Raw genomic sequence first — 22707 nt, 5'->3', positions numbered from 1 at the left:
TTTTTTTCCTTTTTTTTCCTCATTCCAAAATTTTCTAATATTGGGTTGGTTTGAGGGATTTTGAAGGAGGGAGGTTCTTTCTATTTTTTGATGGGGAGAATAAAAGAAATTTTGGTTGATTGGACACAATAAAATAAGAAAAAAAATTGTAAACAACTATAACAGTGAAATTCTTAAAGGATTACATAGTACCATTTCCTGCAGAAGCTTTTCACATTCTCTTCAGTTTATAGTACCTTCTCTTCCAAGTTGTCTTCCAATACTCAATTGTCTTTTATGAAATGATTTATGTGCACGTTGTCTCTTCTTCTTGAATGAAAGGTCCTTGCTTTTTGCTTCTATCCCTGGCATTTAGCACGGTGGCATTAAGCACACAGTAAGTGCTTAATAATTGTGTGACCCCAGGTTATTTTCTCAAACTAAAAATTACCCAACAATTGCTGACTTACATGAATAAAGGAAGTTTGCTTATCAATATTTCCCTATACTACTGAAATCACAAGTCTAGATACAGACACAAAAAGAAAGCTAACATAATTGCTTCCCTTCAAATAATTTTGGAAGGGAAAGCATGTTTGCCTAAATTATCTCGGTAGTTCTTCAGTTACCAAAAAGATCTGGCTTTGAATGCCCTATGGGGTAGTTTTCAGCATTAGCAGCAATGTGAATGTTTATATTTTATCCACAGCTGCCTAAATTGTCCCTCCAAATGGAGAATCCATCTTCTTTCCCACCCACTGTAACCACAGCTGACATCACATTTCCTACTGAGAGTGAATGAGTGAGTAGTGTTGTTTTGTTAAAAAAAAAAAAAAATACCAACCAGTATTATGATTACAATAATGAATTTTGAATGTGAAGGGACTTGAAAGGCTTTTGGACCAATGCCTTCATTTTATTGGTGAGGAAACTAAGACCCAAAAAGATTTCATGGGTTTGAATCTTTTTTATTCCTTATAATTATTTATTATTGATGTTAATTATTGTCATTTCAATTGATATGATCATTCACCATATTCATTGTGTATCGGTAATGTGTAGTTATGAGGATAAGAAAGAAATGTCCCAGATTCCAAAAAAGAACAGTTTATTATATTTATATATAGATTTTTGATTTATAATGTTTTACACATACCATATCATATAATTTTTTACAAATCTATGAAGCTGATACTGTAAGACAGAGGTGTTTTACCTGGGGTCCATGAACTTGCTTTCTTAAAAAATGTTTTAATGAATTATAACTTTTTCCCATTAAATTGTAACTTTTTGAGGAAAGGGCTATCTTTTGCCTCTTTTTGTATCCCTAGTGCTTAACACAGTGCCTGGAATATAGTAGGTACTTAAAGGTTAAGTAATTGATTTATTGATTCAATATAATTGTTTTTCTTTTGTAATTCTATGTGTTTTATTCATTAAAAACATTATTCTGAGAGAGTCCATAAGCTTCACCAGATTGCTAGAGAAGTCTTTGAAACTCAAAAAATGGCTAAGAACACTTCCTTTAAGGGCTTGTTAATTTCAAGGTTTTGACAGGATCTTGGGGATAATCTAATCCAAACTTTTTTATTTTACAGATAAGGAAACTGAGACACAGATTTGCCCAGAGTCATTCATTGGCAGAGCTAGGATTTAAATTCAAGCTCTCTAATTCCAAGTCTGGCATTCTTTCTCCTACACCTCATTGTAATTAATGTAGTTATTGTATATTGCCTAATAGTTTACATATAATAATTTACAATAATCAACCAATTGGTATAACTAATTGTATATTATTATTATTAAATCATTCCAGTCCTAGATCTAGGATCCTGTAGATACAAAGTACTTGTATTAGGCAGAGGAAAATCACAGGAAATAATGGAGCAAGTGAAAATACTTAATCAAAACTATACAAGGTACAATAAGAACATGAACAGCTCACATGTATAAAATGAGTAATGGTTTACATGGCACTTTACACATATCTCACTGGACCCCTGAAATCACCCTTTAATATAGATGCTACTATTATCTCCATTTCACAAATAGGGAAACTGAGACGTAGTGAGCTTAAGTCTCTTTGTCCATAGCCAGTAAATCAATGAGAGTCCATAGTGTGCTCTTATGTTTTATCTATTCTCCATGTTCTTCTTTTCCACAATAATAATATTGAGTTTTGACAAGCTACTAGATTTTATATGGAGCATCCATACAATCAGCCCTTAGCTTAGGCCACAAGTTTGATTACAACTCTGAGCCTTTTAGGTACCTAATAAATATTTGTTGCACAGAATTTAAATGAGTATCAAGGTCCTTGAAGTCCAAGTTCCTGTGCCCCTGTCTATAGCGCTGATTCTTGATTCTTATTCTTCATAAAAATAAGGAGCAATCACTTTTAACTAAAGTATTACAGAATCTGAGAATCTCCTAAGTGTTATTTCCAAGCTGGGATTCAATTGAACCCTTCAAAAATTTCTCTCTAATCATCAATCATTGGATGATAAAGCTAAAACTGGAATTAACTTTTAGTCCACCTATTCTCTATTTTACAAATTAAAAAAAGCGAATCACTCTTAAGGTCTTACTTATCCAAGGTCACACTGGCAGAGCCAAAATTTGAAATCAGATCCCATGAGTCTTGCTACACCATACTGCCTTCTAGTCATACTTATGACTAGATCCCTTGCTGGGACTAAAGAGTATTTCATACAAGAGTTGAATGAGCCAACTAATGCTGAGGAAATAGGTGTGTTCATTTGATGTGCTAAAGGGAAGGCACAAAAGATAAGGTCCTGTGGTTTAACCGTAGACAACCAAGGGAATAAGAGACAAGGCCAGCAGGAGAGGGATACTAGTCCAATTATCTAAAACCAAGGACAGAGAGCAAAGAGATATCCCGAAGGATCTCCCCAAAAAGTCTTTAGATTATAGTATGGGGAGAAAATCCAGGATAATGTTGAGCTTTGGATAAAAAGGTACCAAACACAAAGATCTGAGCATGGTTAAGGAGTAGATCACTTGTTATATAAAATAATACTGGATCATAAAAGCCAGAATTTTTTTCAGATTAGAACCCTTATCTAATCACTGATATTAACAGCTACTCTGCTCTCACCATGACTGCTGGCCCCCATGACTCCTGACCCACCATAGACCCACCACTGACAGCCATATATATATAAAGTTTTGTGTGTAGAAGGATGAAAGGATGTGGGAATTAAGAGGACATTTTGGAGGCTCCAAACAAGTTTTTATTTCTTAAAGACCACTCCATGTGTCAAAACTCCATTAAATTGCACGTTTCACTTTCCAGCCAGGCTGCTCTTCCTCTGATACTATCCACATTTCCTCCTTTGTGTCTTTGTTCCCACAGTGTCACCTCACTCTCTTACAATTCTAGAATGCTCCTATTTTCCTCAGCCTGATCATCTGCTACTAGTCTCTAAAGGTCTTGTTCAAATCCCACCCTTGCTCTGAGGACTTTATGTCACAATCAGCTCATCCTTGTCTGTAGTCAGTCTTCTTGGAATTTTTTAATAGCTAAAATTCTATGATCTCACCAATGTGAGGGATTCCCTCCTGCAGATTGTACAGGACTTGTAGCTAAACCAGAACAAATCAGAATTTAATTATTCTCTACTACTTCTAAAATGCTTCCAGGCTATAACTAAAAGTTCCTTGATGTTAAGATATCCTAATATATTCTATCCAGCACTGGGCACATAGTTGGTATTTCATAAATGCCTATTCTATTTTTATCTTTAATTTTTAATTGTTTCATGTCTTCTCTAAATTAAAATATCTAAGGCAGAAACTAGAAGCAGGGGAAGGAACACCAGATTTGGAGACAGAGGATCTTGGTCTGAATCTTAGCTCTTCTATATATCACTTGTCTGCCTTAGGATAACCCATTTATCCTCTCTGTGCTTCATTTTCCTCTTCTGTAAAATATGAAGATTAGATCAAATGACTTCTAAGGTATCTTCCAAGAGTAGGTTCATGATCCTATGATTTTATGTGCTATTTTTTGTACCCTTCAAAGACATTTAACAGAATTGCTCCCTCCCAGATGCTCAATAAATGCTTGCTTTTCTCTTGTTGATTTTTTTCTTTAATCAATAATGCCAGGAGATGATATACATATAGAATGGAAAGCCAAGGCATCATACTTTCACTCCTTCATGCTTTCTCCTGCCTGTTAATCATAATCATGTTTACCCCTAATAACAGATCACCTTTAAGTTTGAGACTTCTGAAATCTTCTGATTACCTCATATTGGGAAACTGATAGAAAAGAAGGTGGATTCCAACAAAAGTTAAGGTCCTAACTCAAGGTTCCTAAAACATCCAGGCTACTAATATCCTGGTTAACCATTTCTTACCCATTCCTATAGCAAAATGTTCTAATACCTTGTAGTAGAAGGAGATGAGATTAATGTGGCCTGAAGTAGTCAGAGTGAGAGTGAGATTTGAATAAGGTCTTTAAGAATGAGTAGCAGGCTGGGGAGGATCTAAAAGGGCAATCTAGAATGGTAAGAGGATATTGTATGAAAAAGACATGGGGTAAGAATAATACACACTCAATCCAGTGCACTCTGGTTGACCAAAGCCAAGTCATACAAACAGACATATCTAGAACAAAAGTGGTCCTTCTCTGCTGAGTGGCAAGGGAGCACTGGTTGGTAGTGTGGACTCTATCCTGGGAAGGCCATGGAGACATACTAGGCTTGAAGAACTATAACTGAAGATTAAATTAGCCATTTTAAAGACCATCTAGAACCCCTCATATGTACTTTAGCTTCCCTGAAATTCTAGCCTCACTATTTCTAGATACTACTATTTTTTCCTTTTAAATAAACCCAAGAAAAGTTATTAATATGTTCTGGATTATATGATAATAAGAAAGGAAAGGGGAAGAGAATGAGTGCAAGAACCAGGTACCAATGTATATCATCACTGTAGAAACAAGAAAGGACAAAAGAGAATAAATCATATGAGATAGGTTGGAATATATCTAGAAACCCAAAGAACCTTGAAGGCCCAAGGAATAATACATTATCATATCTAGCTAGGGATTAAGATAGTTGGGGAAATAGAAAAGGAGAGTCTTCTTGGATCAAAGGTAAGAAAGAATTTCTTTAACCAGTTTCAAGATGCAGCCTGGGAAATTATAACTATATACTTTATAACCTTGGAATAGTGACCAAAAGTCAACATCCAGAAATAAACAGATCTGGTAATTCAAATGAGTGATAAGCATTGGAGAAGAAGGTCCATGGAATATAATATTTTGATCTTTGGCCCTCTGTGCCTTATGGGATATCATCTTCTAGCATCATCAGTTGAAAATGGGCTTATGAAAGGTTTCAAGTCTATATCTTGGTTCTTAACTATTAGGAAACTTCATTCTAGTGGGAGAGAGAATCACAATAGTTTATATTATCTGATGCCAATAAATGAAGAATGGCTAAAGTACTGAGTCACATGAATGAAATGGAATATTATTTTGCTTGTGGAAATGATTGCTGCAGAAAAGTGTGGAAACATTTATTTAAATTGATGCAAAATGAAGGTCAGGCAAACAATATACAGAAGCAAATGTATCTAATACACCAGTATTGAATAAAAACAAAGGCCTCAGCTACTGGGATACAAATTAACTCCCTGAAAAAAAAAACTTTAAAAATTGGATAGAAATATGGAAGAAATTAAGTATAGATCATCACCTTACACCTTATTGAAAGATAAATTCCAATGGGAAACATGTCCTAGATCTAAAAAAATCACATTAATTAGAGAAACATAGAAAAAATACCTTTCAAATATATGAATAGGAGAATATTTCATGATCAAATAAGGAATATTAAGGATAAAAAAACAAATTGTAAAATTTTGATTATATAAAATTAAAAAGGTTTTATGCAAACAAGTTTAATAAAGCTATGATTAAAAGGAAACAAATAACTAGGAAAAATATTTGCCCTTAGTTTCTCTGATAAAGGTCTCATTTCCAAGATATATAAAGAACTGATTCTAATTTATCAAAAAAAAAGAACCATTCCCGATTGATCAATGATTTAGGGATATGAACAGGCAGTTTTCAAAGTGAAAAAAAAATCTATAATGATATTTTTTAAAAGTTCTATATCATTACTAGAGAAATGCAAATTACAGTTTTGAGCTGTCACCTCACACTCTGTAGAATAACAAAGATTACCAAAAAAAATTAAAAAGAAGAAAAGAAAAAGAAAAAATCAGTGTGGGAGGAACTCTAGGAAAACAGCTGCTTTGATGCATTGTTTATGGTATTGTAAATGGCTACAAACATTCTGCAAAGCAATTTGGAATTATATACAAAAATTCACTAAGTGGCATATGCTCTTTGATTTGGCTATTACACTGCTAAGCTTACCCTAAAAAAGAAAATTATGTACAAAAATATTTGTAGTAATTATTTTGTGGTGGTAAAAAAAATAAGAGAATACCAATCCATTGTAGAAAGGCCAAATAATTTCTAGTATATGAATGTGACGGAGTACCAGTGTGCTATAAAAAATGAGAAAAGTGGTAATTATAAAAAGACATGAAAAGACTTACATGAACAGATGCAGAATGAAGTGAGCAAAACCAGAAGAACAGTTTAAACTATAACCTCAATATTACAAAAAATGAACAATTCTGAGAATTTTTGTAAGTTGACAAAGAAGGAAATAAGGAGAATCAAGAGAACATTGAGTCAACAACAATAGTATAAAAACAAGTGACTTTGAAAGCTGCAAGAACTGTGATCAATAAATACAATGACTAATCATGATTCTAGAGGATCAGTGATAAATGTTCTTTCTACCATCAATAATAATTGTTATTATCATTTATATTGCTCTTACTGTGTGCCATGCACTTTGCTAAGAACTATACAAATCATCCCATCTGATCCTCACAACAATCCCCTGAAGTAGTTACTGTGACTGTCTCTATTTTTTACTGTTAAAGAAAAGAGGAAAATGTTAAGTGGCTTGCTATGGGTCACATAGCTAGTAAATGTCTGAGACCAGATTTAAAATAAGATTTTCCTGACTTCAGATCCAGCATTCTATCCATTATGTTATCACCTTATCTATTACAAAGATATGAATCTTAAGTGAAGAATGTGAGGTAGAAATAGGGGTAGGGCTAAAGCTAAGGGTAAGGGTAGAGAGGTAGAGGAAAAGGAAGGAATATGGTGATGGGAAGGGGAAGAGGATAAGGAGGGGGAGGGGAACAGAATAAGTATGGGTCGAGGAAAGGGGGATATGGATAGGGATGGAGGAAGGAGTAGAGGTAAAGTTAGAGGTAGGGATCAAGATAGGAGACAGCTAGGGGAAAGGGGAGGGGAAAGGTGGAGGAGAGGTAGAGATCAACATCATAATTAAAATCGATAGAGATAGAGATGAAAATAGAGACAGTAATATTTGATTATAGCACAGTGATTGTAGGAAGAGTTTTGCTTACCAATGTATATTTATCATCAAAAAATTTTTCTTTTCTACTGGGGTAGAAATATAAGAGAAATAAAAATAAGTTTGGTCATTTTTTTAGAAAAGAGGTGTGAGGGTACCATGGATGTGAAATGTTATGTGCCCAACCTTTCCAATGAGGTCACTGTATTACTAGTTTTATATAACAGTTTTACTTTGTTATAAGATTCCTCTCACAAAGTAGAGATGATCTGTAAAAATTTGTAACAGATAAAAACAAAACATAGCGAAAAACTGAAAATGACAGCAAAAACTAAACAGACTTTAAAAAACAACATATACAATGTTAATGGAAAAATTAACAACTAAATGAAAGAAAGTGAATTCTGTGAAATTACAGTGAACAAGCATGGCCTCAAATCTGAGATGTGAAATGCCTGCTTATTTTCAAAAAGTGGGGAAGGAGTACAATGAGTATGGAATGTTGCATATAATGTAAATCTTAATTTGTTTTTGTTTTGCTCAATAGATTTTTCCCTCATTTCTATTCTTTTTATAAATGATGGCTGGGGTGAAGAAGCATACGATGAAAAATCTAGGTGATATTAAAAACAAAAGATGTAAATAAAATGTATTTTTATTTAAAAATAAAATTAGTTTTTATTTAAATAAAAAAAATTCTTAGCACTTTGAAGTTCCTAATGTTACCTCCTTGGAACTTCGAACATCTTAGTACCCATTAGTTTTACATTTGAAGAGAAAGAAGGGATGAATGGGTTTTCCCAAAGTCAGTAGAAAAAATGGGCCTGAGTTTGAAACCTTTGGAGAACATTTAAGCCCCTAATGCAGGGAGGGTAGCACTAAGTCCAGAGAAGGGAGAAGTCATCGTGGGCTGGAGTAGTGAGGCAAGATTTCATGAATGGATTGGGCTTTGGTAGGATGAATGGGATTCATTCAAGATGAGGGGGAGGTACAAGAGAGTGAAATCTTGGCTATAAGCATAATTAAGGAGGCAGAGGTGAGCAAGTGGATCTGAGGAATAAGCAGTGACTGGCCCAGAGAGGCAAGCATGGGAATCAACAAAAACTCTCTTCCCCAACCTGGCCTTCCCACCTTAGCATCATATTCAATTCCTTCTCTATCACTCCATACATCCAATCCACTGCCAAAACATGTCACTTCTATCTCTACCATATCTCTCCCACATGGCCCATTCTTTTTACTCAGGCAACCATCACCCTAAACTCATTCTTCACCACTTTTTACTTAGACTATGGCAAGGACCACCTAATTAATCTCCCCGCCTCAAATATCTCTCCACTCCGATCCATCCACCACACAATTTTCACTGTGAAAATTTCCTTTATGATCCTTCTTCCCTTGTTACATCCCTATATATTCAAAACATTGCAAGGTCTTCCTATTACCTGAAAAATTAAATGATAATTTTTGTGAGTGGCATCTAACCTGGCCCCTTTCTATTATTTCCATCCTTATTAATACATTGCTTACTTCTAGCCACTCCATAATCCAGCCAAAATAGACTTTTTACTGTTTTTCACATAGGATTTTCTATTTCCCAACTCCATGTCTTTACACAACTGTCTCCCAAACCTCAAATGTATTTCTTCTATACTCTGGCTACTAGAATTCCCAGTTTTCTTCAAAATTCAGTTCAAAATACCTTGTTCTACAGTCCTTTCTTGTCTTCATCTTTTCCTATCCCCAACTATTTGAACCTTTCCTTTATACCTTCCTCATTTTTTTTTGGTATACAAGCACATACACATAGATTTCACTTTAATATTTTAATTGAAGAGGATCCATTTGTTATTTATATACATATTTTGTTGTATATGTTACATATGACAATGTGTTTTCTATATATGTATACATATATGTAATCATATATATTTGTTATATATGACAATGTTTTCGTATGTGTGTATATATATATATATATATACATAACCATACATATGTGTATATATGTGTCTGTATAAAACACATATTTGTCTCCTCCATTAAAATATTAAAATACAATCTCTTCAAGGAATTCTCCTTGAATCCCCAGTCCCTACCACAAAGCCTATCACATAAAACATGCGTAGTACATGCTTGCTGATTAATTAACAAACTCTCAGATAGCTATCAAGGATGCTGGAGTCAGAGGGACCTTTCATATGGCTCTCCAGCCTGTCTTCTCCCCAGGCTGGGGAATTGTCCAGAACTTTTCAAAGTCACTCGTAGGCTGTGTGCCAGCTGATCTTGTACCTTCCATTAATGTTCCAAATTTTATAAGTCTTAGGGGAAATGATCAGGGCAATAAGGCATGGTAGTGATATAGGGCAGGCTCCAGAAGGCCTTCAAGGATGGAATCTCCTATGCAACATGTTGTTGTTGTTGTGAAAGGCGGCAAAATTTATCAGAAAGAATTCTGAATTTCAGTCCTAGAACCAATTCTATATATTATCATTAAAAAAAAAAACACACACACACAACATATCCCTGGGGGGGAAAGAGTCCCAATTAGATGAAAAAATATCAGTGTCATGAATCAGTATTAGAAGGATCTTTAAAAAAAAAATCCCAAATACATTTCCAATCAAGCCACTGGAGACTGATGTAGTAGAAAAAAATGTTTAATTAGGAGTTAGGAGCCTTCTGCTCTAATCCCAGCTCAGACATGTGGACTTTGGAAAAACCACTTCCCCTTTCCAGGAGGACTCAAGTTTCCTCATCTGTCAAATGAGAGGGTTGGATTCAATCATCTCTAAGCTCCCATTCAGCTCTGAAAATTTATGGTTCCAAGACTGAAATCGTTTTCTTGGGGGTAATAACAATGACGATAACAAGAAGAATGATGCCTTTTTCTCTCATCCATCCAAACTTTTCTGAACTCCAGAATCTATATGACTAAATTGGCAACTAAATTCTACTGTTCTTTAATTGTTTCCTGTGAGCGCCTTCCCAGACAGACTGTAAACCTTCTAAGGACAAAAACTATGTCTTAGGAATAATAGTTAACATTTATTAATAATAATAGCAGTTTTTTATTTATATAGCAGTTTATATTTGTAAAGTACTTTACATAGGTCACCTCACTGGATCTGTGCTATTATTGTCACTATTATTCAGACATTTTAGTTGTGTCCACTCTTCATGACCCCATTTGGGGTTTTATTGGCAAAGATACTAGAATGGTTTCCCATTTCTTTCTCCTGCTCATTTTATAGATGATGAAACTGAGGTAAATAGGGCTAAGTTTGATTTGCCCAGAGTGACATAACAGTAAGTGGCTGAGGTTAGATTAGAACTCAGGAAGATGAATCTTCATGACTCTAGACACAACATTATTTACTGTGCCACCTATTTGCTCCATGATGAAGAAACTTAGTTTAAGAAGAATTAAGTCACTTGCCCAGGGTGATAGCTAGTATAGACTAGCCTAGTATTGAATACCAATCTGAAGAAGTAAAATACTTTTTTACAAAATTTGTCATTTTTCCAAAAATGACTTGTCTGGTAGGCTTCATATACCATCCCAGAGAAACAGACTGCTACTATCCATCACTTGATAAATAATTATGATGGTGGCAGCTGGAAATATTAAAAAACTTAAACATTTCAGTCTAGAACAGAGTTGGGCAAGGAGAAAGGATTCTACAGGGAAAAGCTTGAAGGTGGTCCAAAAAAATCAGACTTTGAACGGAAGTCACCTGTCAACTAGTCTATGTCATAACTATTATTAATACTATGAAAACATCTCTCCAGTTCTCTCAAGGGATTGTGGGGGTAGATGAGTGGGTGGAGTTAAGGAATGGTTATAATCAGGATTTCACTCCACATAAGTTGCTTAATCCTCATAGATTTTTTTCAGTATGGTTTTAAATAATAAAATAATCCAGTTTACAATATTTAGCACCTAAAGTTGGAATGGAAAAAAGCAAGTGAGAGTAGGTAAAAAAAATGCCCTTTCCTATTTATCCAGTTCTCTCTTTTCTATTCCCCAGTTCCAACCAATATAAGTTCTAAGGGAATTCATTGATGGGAAAGATCATTTTGGAAGGTAAAGGTGAAGGATCTCAGCACAAGAGGTAAATTGGAGGGAAGGGAGAGGAAAAGAGGAGTGAGTCCAAGATGAGGGGGAAAGGACAGAGAGATAGAAGTAGAAAAAAAAGAATGGGTAAATACATCATTCCAGGATATTTAAGGGAGGAGTAGCAGTATAGCTTTCAGCTTTGGAAAAGGATGTTTGAATGACATTGTGTGTGTGTGTTTCTCATTCATTCAACTCAAGCAAGCCCTGATGATAGAGTCAAGATCAATTGATCCTAGAGGTTTTGTTCAATTTCATTCAATTCAAAAGCCATTTAGTGAGCATCTATTAAGTTCAAGAGGCTGTAATAACCAAATGAAAAGAACAATTTCTGACCTCAAGGAGCTTAGTCTCCTTGAGTCTAATGCATATGCTGTACAATGCAACATAAACAAAAGGCGTGAGCCCTATTGTCCACTGACAATATTAACACCATCTGATACATACAATGGCATATTTTTTAAACTTCCTTAATTCTAGAAATGAGAGTTCACTCTGATTTACTTTAAAAAAAAAAAACAACTATTTCCCAATTCACAAAGTATTCAAATTCCAACAAAATTTGCAAAGAATTTTATATTATACTGCACCATTTTACAACTGTGCTCCTTTTAAAAAAATTTTTTTTTCTGATTTCCCAAGTCATTGTGACACTGGTGAAATCTTTTACCAAAAACCAGTAATTAGACTAATCACTAATAAAATGGATTAAGAAGCGATCTCTTCCTCTAGTCCCTCACAATGCATAGTGTTTCCTCAAATTGGGAGCTACATGATGAGCAAAAAAAGCAAGGCAAAATTCTAACAGATTTGTGATGGAGAGATTCATCTGCATCCAGAAAAGGGGACTGTCAGGACTGATCATCATGTCATTCTAGAGCTCAGTGATGGAAAAAAATGAGACATCCAGGCAGAAGAATCTGGATATGCTATTGACTCTAGCAAAATGTTTACAAGAGAAAGTGGGTGCAACGTGGAAAGAATTCTGTATTTGGGGTCAGACAGCCTCTGTTTGAAATGAAGCTCTATTCCTTAGTATTTGTGTCATCTTGGGAAAGTGACTTCATCTTCCTGAGTCTGTTTCTCCATATGTAAAACAAGGTAGTTGGATTAAATACTCTCTATAGTCTCCCATCTCTAAATCAATGGCCCCATAAAAAAGCGTACATCACAGGTGTGATATATTTGTAAATCAAATATGTTGCAAAGAAACCCAAGGATACCAAGGGAAAAAGAAGGTACAGGTCCTGGAGAATGTGGTAGTGCAGGAGTGTGTTAGTAAATGTTTTGTACCGAAAATTTCAAAACAGTCTTTAACAAACTTGTATAAACTGACTCTCTCATACCCCCTGGAAGTAAAGATTACTGAGGAAAGAGAAAATAAAAGTATACATTGAGATACAATACTCACAACTACTCCCTTATAAATGTACATTGAGATACCATATTCACAACACAACTAATGGCGAGGTCCCACGGCCCCATCTCCAGGGTGGGTCTAAGCAGCCCCAATTTAGTTACCACAATGTTCTAGAAACAACAAACTTCACTTATCAGTTTTACATAAATATTCCCCTTTTCTAAAGTCCTACAATCTGAATTTTTGTTGAACTTAAAACCACACAATTCAGCACTGAATAACAGAATATCACACACACACATGCACACACACACACACACACACACACACACACACACTTTTTGGGTCAAGTCAGGTTGATTGCTTGCTAGTTACTTTGCATATATACTAGAGTTGTTTTTTGTTTTTTGTTTTTTTGCCTTTTGGGGGAGGAGGGCTGCATTGAACTAGACTATGGGATTAGAGAATGAAGGCAATATGGTCTTGAAATTCTAAGGAATTCGAGAACATGAATATGTTTTTAGTTTTGCTGAATTGCTTCTTTTTCATTTTTATTTTTTATTCTTTGCTACAAGTATGCATTGAATAGGGGGAAGGGAATGGACTATTTGAAAACCAAGCTAATAGAAAAACAGTAAATAAAAATTAAAGTAATTTTTAATTTCCCCCATTAGATGTTATTATTATTAAACACAATAATGTATATGCATAGTAAAATATTAGGATTCCCTAAAGACCTAAAAGAAATGGCACAAAAGTGCTCTCTCCCACTTTTTTCTCTCTAGGGATGCTAGTGAGAAGGTCAGAAGCTGCCCAATTGGACCTAGAATGCCCTCACAGAACTTTAGAAGTTTTGGGTATTTCTAGACCTTTTCTTCTCCCATAAGAGTCTTCCAAGTTTTTAGAAAACCATTTCAGGAAAACAAAACCTTTCTGAATTGGCATTATTGTGTTTCTCCTTTTAAAGGAGTAGGAGATATTTCAGATCAATATTCTTCTAGTGATGTTTTATGATTGTGGGTCTAGAGATTTCCCAGTCTCCAAAGAATTAAAGATCAAAGTCATCCAAAGAGCATAGCTTATGAGCTAAAAGGAGCCTTTGAGGACAATGAATCCAATTCCCTTATTTTATAGATGAGATAGGCAAAGAAGGCAAAGAAGATAAATTATTTGTCCAGGGTGATGCAGCAAGTTAGAATCTGAAGCAGGACTTCAAGTCCAAACATACATCTACTACCTCAAAGTCATGATAGGCAGGAATAGCTATAACACGTTGCCAAATGATAGCTGTATTGGAAAAGAGATATCTATAAAAGATGTTTTCAGAAAGATACAACCAAAGCGGTGGGACAGTCATATATCAAGAGGCAATATGCTCCCCAAAAGTAGTTCTTTATTCTTTGATATACACACAATGTCAAAAGAAATAGAGAAAATCTCCCAAACTGTTGCAGAAAATTTAAAGGTGGACAAAAGGGAGAGTCATATAGACTGGTCAGTCTTGAATGGACCACAATGTGTATCACTAAGGTCAGCATCCTCATCAAGATCTCAGGATTATCCAAGCACCAGTTCAGTGCTGTTATTCAGTGAACCAAAGTTAATTGAACATGCATTTCAGGAAATGGAAAGAGGGCATAGAGAAACCAATGTTTATAGGAGATGACATTATGTGTTAGCATATATTTGTGGTGAATTCAATTTAGGATATATATTTGCTTTCATTTTCATTTGCCTGTGAATTATGCATTTCCAATCAGTATAAAATGATACCTTAAATAAACTTTCACAAACAAGATCATTTGAGCGATAGGGCAGGGATGCTGACTGATTTAATTGACAAAGAGATGGGAGGGAAGAAGGATATGGGGAGAAAAACATCTGAGTTGTGGCAAATGGGGAAAAGAAGAGTGTATTATTCCTCTAACTAGGAACTAAATGCAGTTGTTTCTGAGTTTTAAGTGCTGTCAGCACCTTCTAAATTTTGGCATCCTGAGACAAAGTGCTGATTGCCCAACCCCAGTAATGTCCTTACTTCAAGTAGCCATTTTTCTTAATAAAGAAGAACCTAAAAGAGTTGAAAAGATGCTGACATAACAATAATCTTATGTGATGATCAACATTGATGTACATGACTTTTTTCAATAATAGATGATTCAGGCTAGTTCCAATGGTCTTGTGATGGTGAGAGCCATCTGCATCCAGAAAGAGAACAGTCAGGACTGAATGTGGATCACAACATAGTATTTCCACCTTTTTTGTTGTTTGCTTGCATTTTGTTTTCTTTTTCATTTTCCCCTTTTTGATCTGATTTTTATTGTGCAGCATGATAATTGTGGAAAGAAGAATTGTACATGTTTAACATATTGGAACACTTGCCGTCTAGGGAGAGAAATGTGGGGTAAAGAAGGGAGAAAAACTTGCAACACAGGATTTTGCAAGGGTAGATGTTGAAAACTATTTTTGCATGTATCTTGAAAATAAAAAGCTATTATTTAAACCAAAAAAAAGATGTTGACAGTGGCCCAAACTCCATGAAAATGTATAATAGAACTCATGTGTATATAGACAGCTTTTCTGGCTAGTCTTTTGGCTAATGACTTATTTGGGTCAGAGGATCTAGATTAAAATCTTGCCTCTATCACTTACAACTTGTGTGTCTCTGGACAAATAACCTCTATTGTCCTTTTCTGCCAAATGATTGGATTAGGTCATGACAAATATCTTTCAGCCTATATTCCTTTGATCCTACACAAACCTACACATCTATGAGGCAAGTCTATGAGAGTATATAGATTACTATTATCTATACTGTAATCAATCAATTTACAAGTATTTTTAATTGCACTAACCTCTAGGGATACGAAGAAAGAAGATAATATTCTTATGGGAGATACAGCATGCAAACAACTAGGCAAAAATAATATATAGATAGGTAGATATATGGATGGATAGAAAGACAGATAGAAAGAAAGAGAGGTAGATAGAGAGAGAGACAGACAGACACACAGAAAGGCAAGCAGATAGACAGGTAAATAGATAGATGGAGAGGGAAGGAAAAGTTAAAGGGAGGGGGAAGGAAGGGAGATAGAAGTAGAGAGGGAAGGGGAAAGAGGAAGGGTGAGACAGAGAAAGAGAGACATTAGAAGGGAGGAACAGAAGGAGGGTGGAAGAAAAGGAAGGACAGAAAGAGGACTAAAGAGAGAGAAACAGGGAAGGAGGGGAGAGAAAGAAGGCAGAAAGAGAGAGAGAAGGAGGAGAGAGAGAGAGAGAGAGAGAGAGAGAGAGAGAGAGAGAGAGAGGAGGAGGAGGGAGAGGAGAGAGAGTGGGGGAAGAGAGAGAGAGGGAGGGAGAGAGAGAAGGAGGGGAGGAGGAGGAGGAGGAGAAAGGCAGAGGGGAAGAAAAAGGGGGAGAGAGGCAGATAGATAAATAGAGGCAAATAGATTACTAGATAGAGGCAGATAGAGATACATATATAGACATGTAATAAAATATGTGTGTATATACATAAACACACACACAAATTCAGGCCAAAATGAAAGGGATCTCAGAGAGAAGGCACTAATATTTAAGAACATTCCAGGATTCAGGGAGAGCCAGTACTAATGGATGGAATCGAGAAAAAGATTGTTCTGCAAAGAGGTCAGTGTCATTGCATCATAAAATACAAGAAAGGGAGTAAAACATAGAGACTGGACAGAGAGGAAGGGGCCAACTTATAAAGCATTTTAAAAGCCAAAAAGAACAATTTTCTGTTTTATTCTGCAGAAATCATTGAAGTTTATTAGATATAGGTCATAGTCAGACCTAAACTTGAAGAGGATCACTTTGACAACTGAATATAATATTACACGGAGTAAGGAGAGATATTGTATGTACATGGTTATTTTCCATGTAGTCTCCTCTGTTAGAATGTATGATGCTGAGAACAGGAATAATTTGCCTTTCTTTGTATTACCAAACCTTCTGGCACATAGAAGATGCTCAATCAATGCTTCCTGACTAATTGGCTGAAATTCATGGAAGGACCTTCCTTTTCTAATGTTGTTCAAATATATCTCTCCATTAAGACACATTGTGCTAGTTCAGGATTTTATTATCTCATCTAGACTATTTCAATCACCTCCCAAATGGTCTCCCTGTATTCAACAATTGGTATTCATAAAGTATATATAGGACTACAAGCCTTCCCTGCTCATGAAGTTTCATTGCTGCTTCAGAAGTCCTCTGATTGGCACTACACAGTCTATCTCTTGCTTATCATTCAGGATGAACACATATTACCTGCCCTCATGTTATTATCCATGTCCCATTTCTGAACTACTGTACACACTGGACACCATGGTGACCTTTCTTATTTTCTCTTATAGCATCCTCAGCTCCCTTCAAAACAAAGATTTAAGTTTTGCCTTCTTCGAGAGGTTCTACCGTTCTATGCAGCCCCAGTTAGGGTCACTAGGCTGTAAGAACCACTGAGTTTGATAATGTGCTCTTTTGAAATTATTTTCTATTGCGTTTTACACATATGCACATATTGTATGTCAGGAAGGGGGAAAAAAGCAGGGAAGAGAAGGAGAAGGAAGAAAGAGGAAGGCTGCCTCTGCCCTCCAGATTCTCAGACATTGCAATCTGCCCCATCTTTGCATCCCTAGGACATTGAGCTTTGCCCTCTACTCTGCATCTGAACCCTCTTAAATTATTATTTCCCCCACTTAGAACATAAGCTCCAAGAGAGCAAAAACTCTTTTCTATTTGTATTCCTACCACTTAGCACAGTGCTTGGCACATGACAATTATTTAATAAAATGCTCTCTATTCCATTCCAAAGTAGTTAGAATGGAAAGAAACTTCAGAGAGTATTCTTAACCTGTTTTTTTTTTTTCTGTGAACTTAGACAGGGGGGAAAATACATCTGTATTTTCAATAACTTCTAACTGAAAGCTATCATTTATTTTCCTTGGGAATGTTTTAAAAAGAATTATGCTGAGAAAACATCCATATGCTTCACCAGACTGCCAACAGGGTCCATATCACAAAAAGAGTGAAGACCTGTCCTGATTGAAGCCAAATTTTTTAAGGAGAAAGATGAAGCTCAAAGAGGGAAGACAACAATGTCATATAAGAAAAGTGTGGCAGCATGAAATCCGTAAGAAAGTCTGATTCTAAATATAATAGGGGTTGGGTTTATTTTAACCTCATAATACTCTGAAAACTACCTGAATGTGGCTCTTTTCAACACTGAAGTGATTCAGACCAGCCCTAATTGTCTTGTAATGGGGAGACCTATCTGCATCCAGAGAGAGGATTGTGGGAACCGAGTATGGATCACAACATGTATTTTCACTGTTTATATGTTTGTTTGCTTTTTGTTTTCTTTCTCATTTTTTCCCTTTTTGATCTGATTCTTATTGTGCAGCATGATAAAGGTGGAAATATGCAGAGAAGAATTATACACATTTAACATAAAAAAAAACTATCTGAAAATAAAAACCAGTTCATGACCAAGTACAACAAGGGGAGAACAGCTTTGTTGCTCCAATGATCTTTCTTCTCTCAGCACTCAGTATGATATCTGGCACATAGTAAGTGCTTAATCCATGCTTGTCGATTGACTTCACTTGATAGCAACTAATTATATTGCACAATATGCCAACCTGCTGATATGGGGAAGTAATTATGAAGCTCTCATGATACAAAATTTTTGCCCCAGAAGGTGGGAAAGCTTTGGTGTGGATGTTCAAAGCTCTTCTAGTTGGTAACTGACCTGCAGCAAACCAAGTTACCTCTATGGTATGAAGTATGGGATGAGGAAGTCCCCTTCCAGAATTGAATTCTAAGATCGGTCATGATACACAAAAATAATAATAATGGACATTTATATAACGTTTTAAAATCTTCCAAGGGTTTCACATACATCATCTCCCTGCAATCCTATTAGGTAGGTACTATAGGTATGTGTTATTATCCCCATTTTGACATATGAGGAAACTGAGGCAAAGGACCATTGAAGTATCTTGCCCAATTGTCAGAGACAGGCTTTGATCCTAGATCTAAATCTAGCATGCTTCATCCCAATCCCTAAGAGTATAGATTCACAATTGAAAGAACTAACCCTTAGAATGCACCGAGTTTCCTTTTTACAAATAAGGAAACTGAGGCAAAAATAAAATAAAAGGATATGCAACTTTCCCGGCTAGTAAATATAGAAGGCAGGATTTGAACTTGTCATCCTGACTGTAAGTCTGGTGCCTTCATCGCCACAAATGTTTCCATGAAAGCAACATGGTACCACTGGACCACAGACTGGGAATTACAAGGAGCAAGTGATAATCCTGCCTGTGTCACAGAGTGACCTTGAATAAGTGACTACACCCCTCTGGGTCTCACATCCCACATCTGTAAAGGGTGGGATTTGGCCTAAAAGCTCTCTATGGGCCCCTCCAGTATCATTAGTCTATATTATTCAGAGGAAAAAGGAAGAAAGTCGGCAAAATGGGGCTGAACCCCCTGCCGACTTGAACTGTCGAACTCTCCTCTCAAATGGCTGAGCCGACCGAGAACTCCAGCAAGTTGGAAAAAGTTTCTTTTCCTCTGGATGGGACTCCCGAACCCAGGCCAAAACTCCGAGATCCCAAGTGGAAACAGTGGGGGGAGGCGGCGGCCAGTAACAAAGGGAGAGACCCCAAAGCCTTACCGCCAAGAAAGAAAGAACAAGACACTTATTCCTCTGGAAAACTGGAGGAGCGGGTGTGCTTGGCTGAGACGCTTTCTAGGGTCCCTTCCGCCTCTAAAACCCATGAAACTTTGGAAAGATGGCACTGACTCGCTCCTCCCCATCCACTCTCCCAACTCCAGGCAAAGTTGTCTGTCCCGCTACTTGGCGTGGGGGTGGGGTGGAATCCACTCTAAAGAACACCAGGCTGCCCCACCCACCGGGAGCTGGGCCCTGGAAAAGAACCGGCCCCACGGAACCCTAATCTCCTGCTCCGGCCCCCTCCCAAAAAGGCTCCGCAGTGAGCCCCTTTCCGGCCTGCCCACATCTCCTCCGTCTGTCTGCCCCCCCCCCCCCCCCCCCCCCCCCACTCTGTTTATTACCGTCTTCAGCTGCTATGGAACCTCCTTTTTTTGCTCCCTGGGTCTCTTGGGTTACTGCCTGTCCCCTTCCTTTGCTCACATCGGGGGATCCAGATCAGATGAGAAATCTCCAACAATGTAGTCCCAAGGACGGCCCCCCTCCCCAACAATCCTCTCTCTCTGCTTTCTTAAAACTTTCAGCTTGAGACAATGGAAAGATGTCTCTATATCTGTCTGTCTGTCTCTGTCTCTGTCTCTCTCTTTCGCTCTCTGCTCGCTCGCTCTCTCTCTCTCTCTCTCTCTCTCTCTCTCTCCCCCTCGTTTAACTTTCGGTTTGAAGCAGCCCAAAAAGAGAGAGAGAGAGAGGGGAGGGAAAAAAAAACCCAGTTAACTTACTTGACTCCCAGGCCAGCAGCCACTTCAGCCCAGGGCCAGTGGAGAGTTCTGATCCAACGCGTTCCCCCAAACCCAACAGGCAAAGTCTGGTGGGAAAGCCTGCTGTCGCCTTGCTCCCTGATGGAGGAGGCCGGGGTTAGCATACATCCATCCACAGGCTAATGCAAGATGCCTTTGAGAGAAACCTCGCATTCTGAGGATTCCTGGGCCCGGGCCAGGGATCCCAGCATCCAACATATTGCACATTTGGTTTCAATTAGGAAGGGGGTTGGGGGAAGGAAGGAGGAAAGTCACCAATCAGAGCTGTTTTCTGTTTAAAGACTATTTCTCTTGACCCAAGGGACCACGAGCAAAGCTATAATTTACAGCAAAACCCATTCATAGTAGAAAAATATATGCATAACCAGGGGACAACCTTAAAGACAGAGTAGCTTTCCGCCTCCCCCACCTCCCTTCTCCTTTCTCTGCCCCCCCTCCCATCCTCAGAGTCTTTCTCCCCACCCTACAGCTCGTACCTCATTTTCCTTACTTGGGCTTAGATTACAAACAAAACTGAAGGGTTGGCTTCTTTTCCATTTTAACAACTTGGAGCTTCCCAAATACTTTGCAAGAGCACATGGAGAGGATTCGCAGCAATGTGCCCGCGAAGGTGCCACGGCCGTGAATTCTCAGCGCCCATTGCTTCTCTCCTTGCTCGCCCCCCACCCAAAGAACATACACAGAGCGCCACAAAACAGACTAACTATAGGAGTAAGGTTACTTCACACCATCAAATCCCTCCACTCAGAACCTTTTGAGGGTCCTGCCCTGTATATTTGTACTACTAAATAAAAACATAAGTTTTGGTAAGAACTTTTTAATTCCTTTTAATTGGTTTTTTTTTTTCTTTTTCTTTTCCTGGGGCCAGGGCCAAACATCATGTGAAAGGGGCGTGTGGGCGACAGGGGAGGAGCCTTAGCTCAGCTTTCCAAGATCATAACTAATAATCCACTCCATCCCAAAGAGTTGAGAGAGCCTTAACTCTTAAGTGTCTGGATTATTCAGTCATTGTCATTTGCTGCTTAAAGTCTGACATGAAATGCTGCTTAAGGAGAGTTGGGCTCTCAGGACAGGAACTCTTCGAGGGAGGATGGAAGACTAGTTTTTTTAGGTCAGCTTCATTTTCTTGTGAAAAAAGTAGTTCCTCTACCAGCAGGGCCCCTGAATGATTGAACCTCCTCTCTGCGACTGATACTTAGGCAAACCAGCTCAGATGCAAGATCCAAAGAACAAGAAATATGGGGAGACAACAAAAAGGGAAATGGGAAGGCGTAATTGGTCATCATCAGGAGCGGGGAGTCTAGTACAGCAAGTGTTTGATGGGAAGATTAGGAAACCAGGAGATTAGGGTGGCCACAACATAGAGGGCAAGAAATCCAAAGCAAAGTTGTCACAGCCTATAGTCTGGGAAGCATCTGGACAGATACTGCAGAGTTGGAAAGCCCTCCCTTTAAAATCCCCAGCACTGCTCCAAAGTTCTGTGTTCTACTTCATGAGAATGGTAGAGAGAACTTGGAGACAGTTCAGAGAGCAGCCACAGGGATGATTAAAGGGTTGGAAAATAAAAACCCAAATGAAAAAATGTGAGGAACTGCATTTATTTAGCAAGAAGAAGAGAAGGTTGGGGAGTGACCAAGATAATAAATAAGAAGAAATTTTTAACTTCCTGAGAATCTTATCAACAAACGGAGCCAATTCCTAAGAGGTAGAAAAGACACAAATTACATTATGTCCCCCCACAACCCACAACTATGAAGCTAATGTTAGTGTCAACTTCAGCCTTAAAGGCAAAAAGACAACATGTTATGTATATATCTCTGTTTACATATATATATATATATATATATATATATGATAAAGAGAAACAGAGAGAAATAGAAAGAGACAGGAAGAGAAAGACACAAAGAGAAAGAAAAGAAGAGACACAGGGAAAGGGAAGGAGGGAGAAAGAGGGAAAGAGAAGGAAGGAAGAGAGAGAGAAAGGGAAGGAGGAAGAGAAAAAGAAAGAGAGGGAAGAAGGAGAGAGAAAGAAAGGGAAGGGGGAGAGAAGGAGGAAAACAGAGTGGGAGAAGAAGGGAAGGAGAAAGAGAGAGAAGTGGGTAGAGAGTGAGAAACAAAAAGAAGGAGAGATGGAAAGACACAGAGAGGGAGATACAGAGACAGACAGAGACAGAGTGACAGGGACAGAGAAACAGAGAGGGAGAAAAGGAAAGTTATTTTCAGGAACCCAATCCTTAACTCACCCTCTCTCCTTTTGTGTTCTAATAGAATGCATATGTCCCTCAGGTCTTTTTAAAGCA

At 37.5% G+C, this 22707-nt stretch overlaps 1 protein-coding gene across 4 annotated transcripts in view; it reads right to left on the bottom strand.

The window, feature by feature from the left end:
- Positions 1–20573, bottom strand: part of DDR2 (discoidin domain receptor tyrosine kinase 2) — a 206739-nt gene extending 186166 nt beyond the window's left edge. For 2 of the 4 annotated variants that reach the window (XM_031936799.1, XM_031936802.1), the window contains exon 1: positions 20369–20573. The gene's annotated coding sequence lies outside the window, so the exon portion shown is untranslated. Of the gene's footprint in view, positions 1–19993; positions 20257–20368 lie in introns of those variants that run through there. The other 2 variants (XM_031936800.1, XM_031936801.1) reach the window with 1 other exon arrangement.
- Positions 20574–22707: the final 2134 nt, after the last annotated feature.

Source organism: Sarcophilus harrisii, chromosome 4 (genome assembly GCF_902635505.1).
Source record: "Sarcophilus harrisii chromosome 4, mSarHar1.11, whole genome shotgun sequence".
Classification (NCBI taxonomy): Eukaryota; Metazoa; Chordata; class Mammalia; order Dasyuromorphia; family Dasyuridae; genus Sarcophilus; species Sarcophilus harrisii.
The sequence above is the reverse complement of the archived record's forward strand: the minus strand, read 5'-3'. Positions and strand labels throughout refer to the sequence as shown.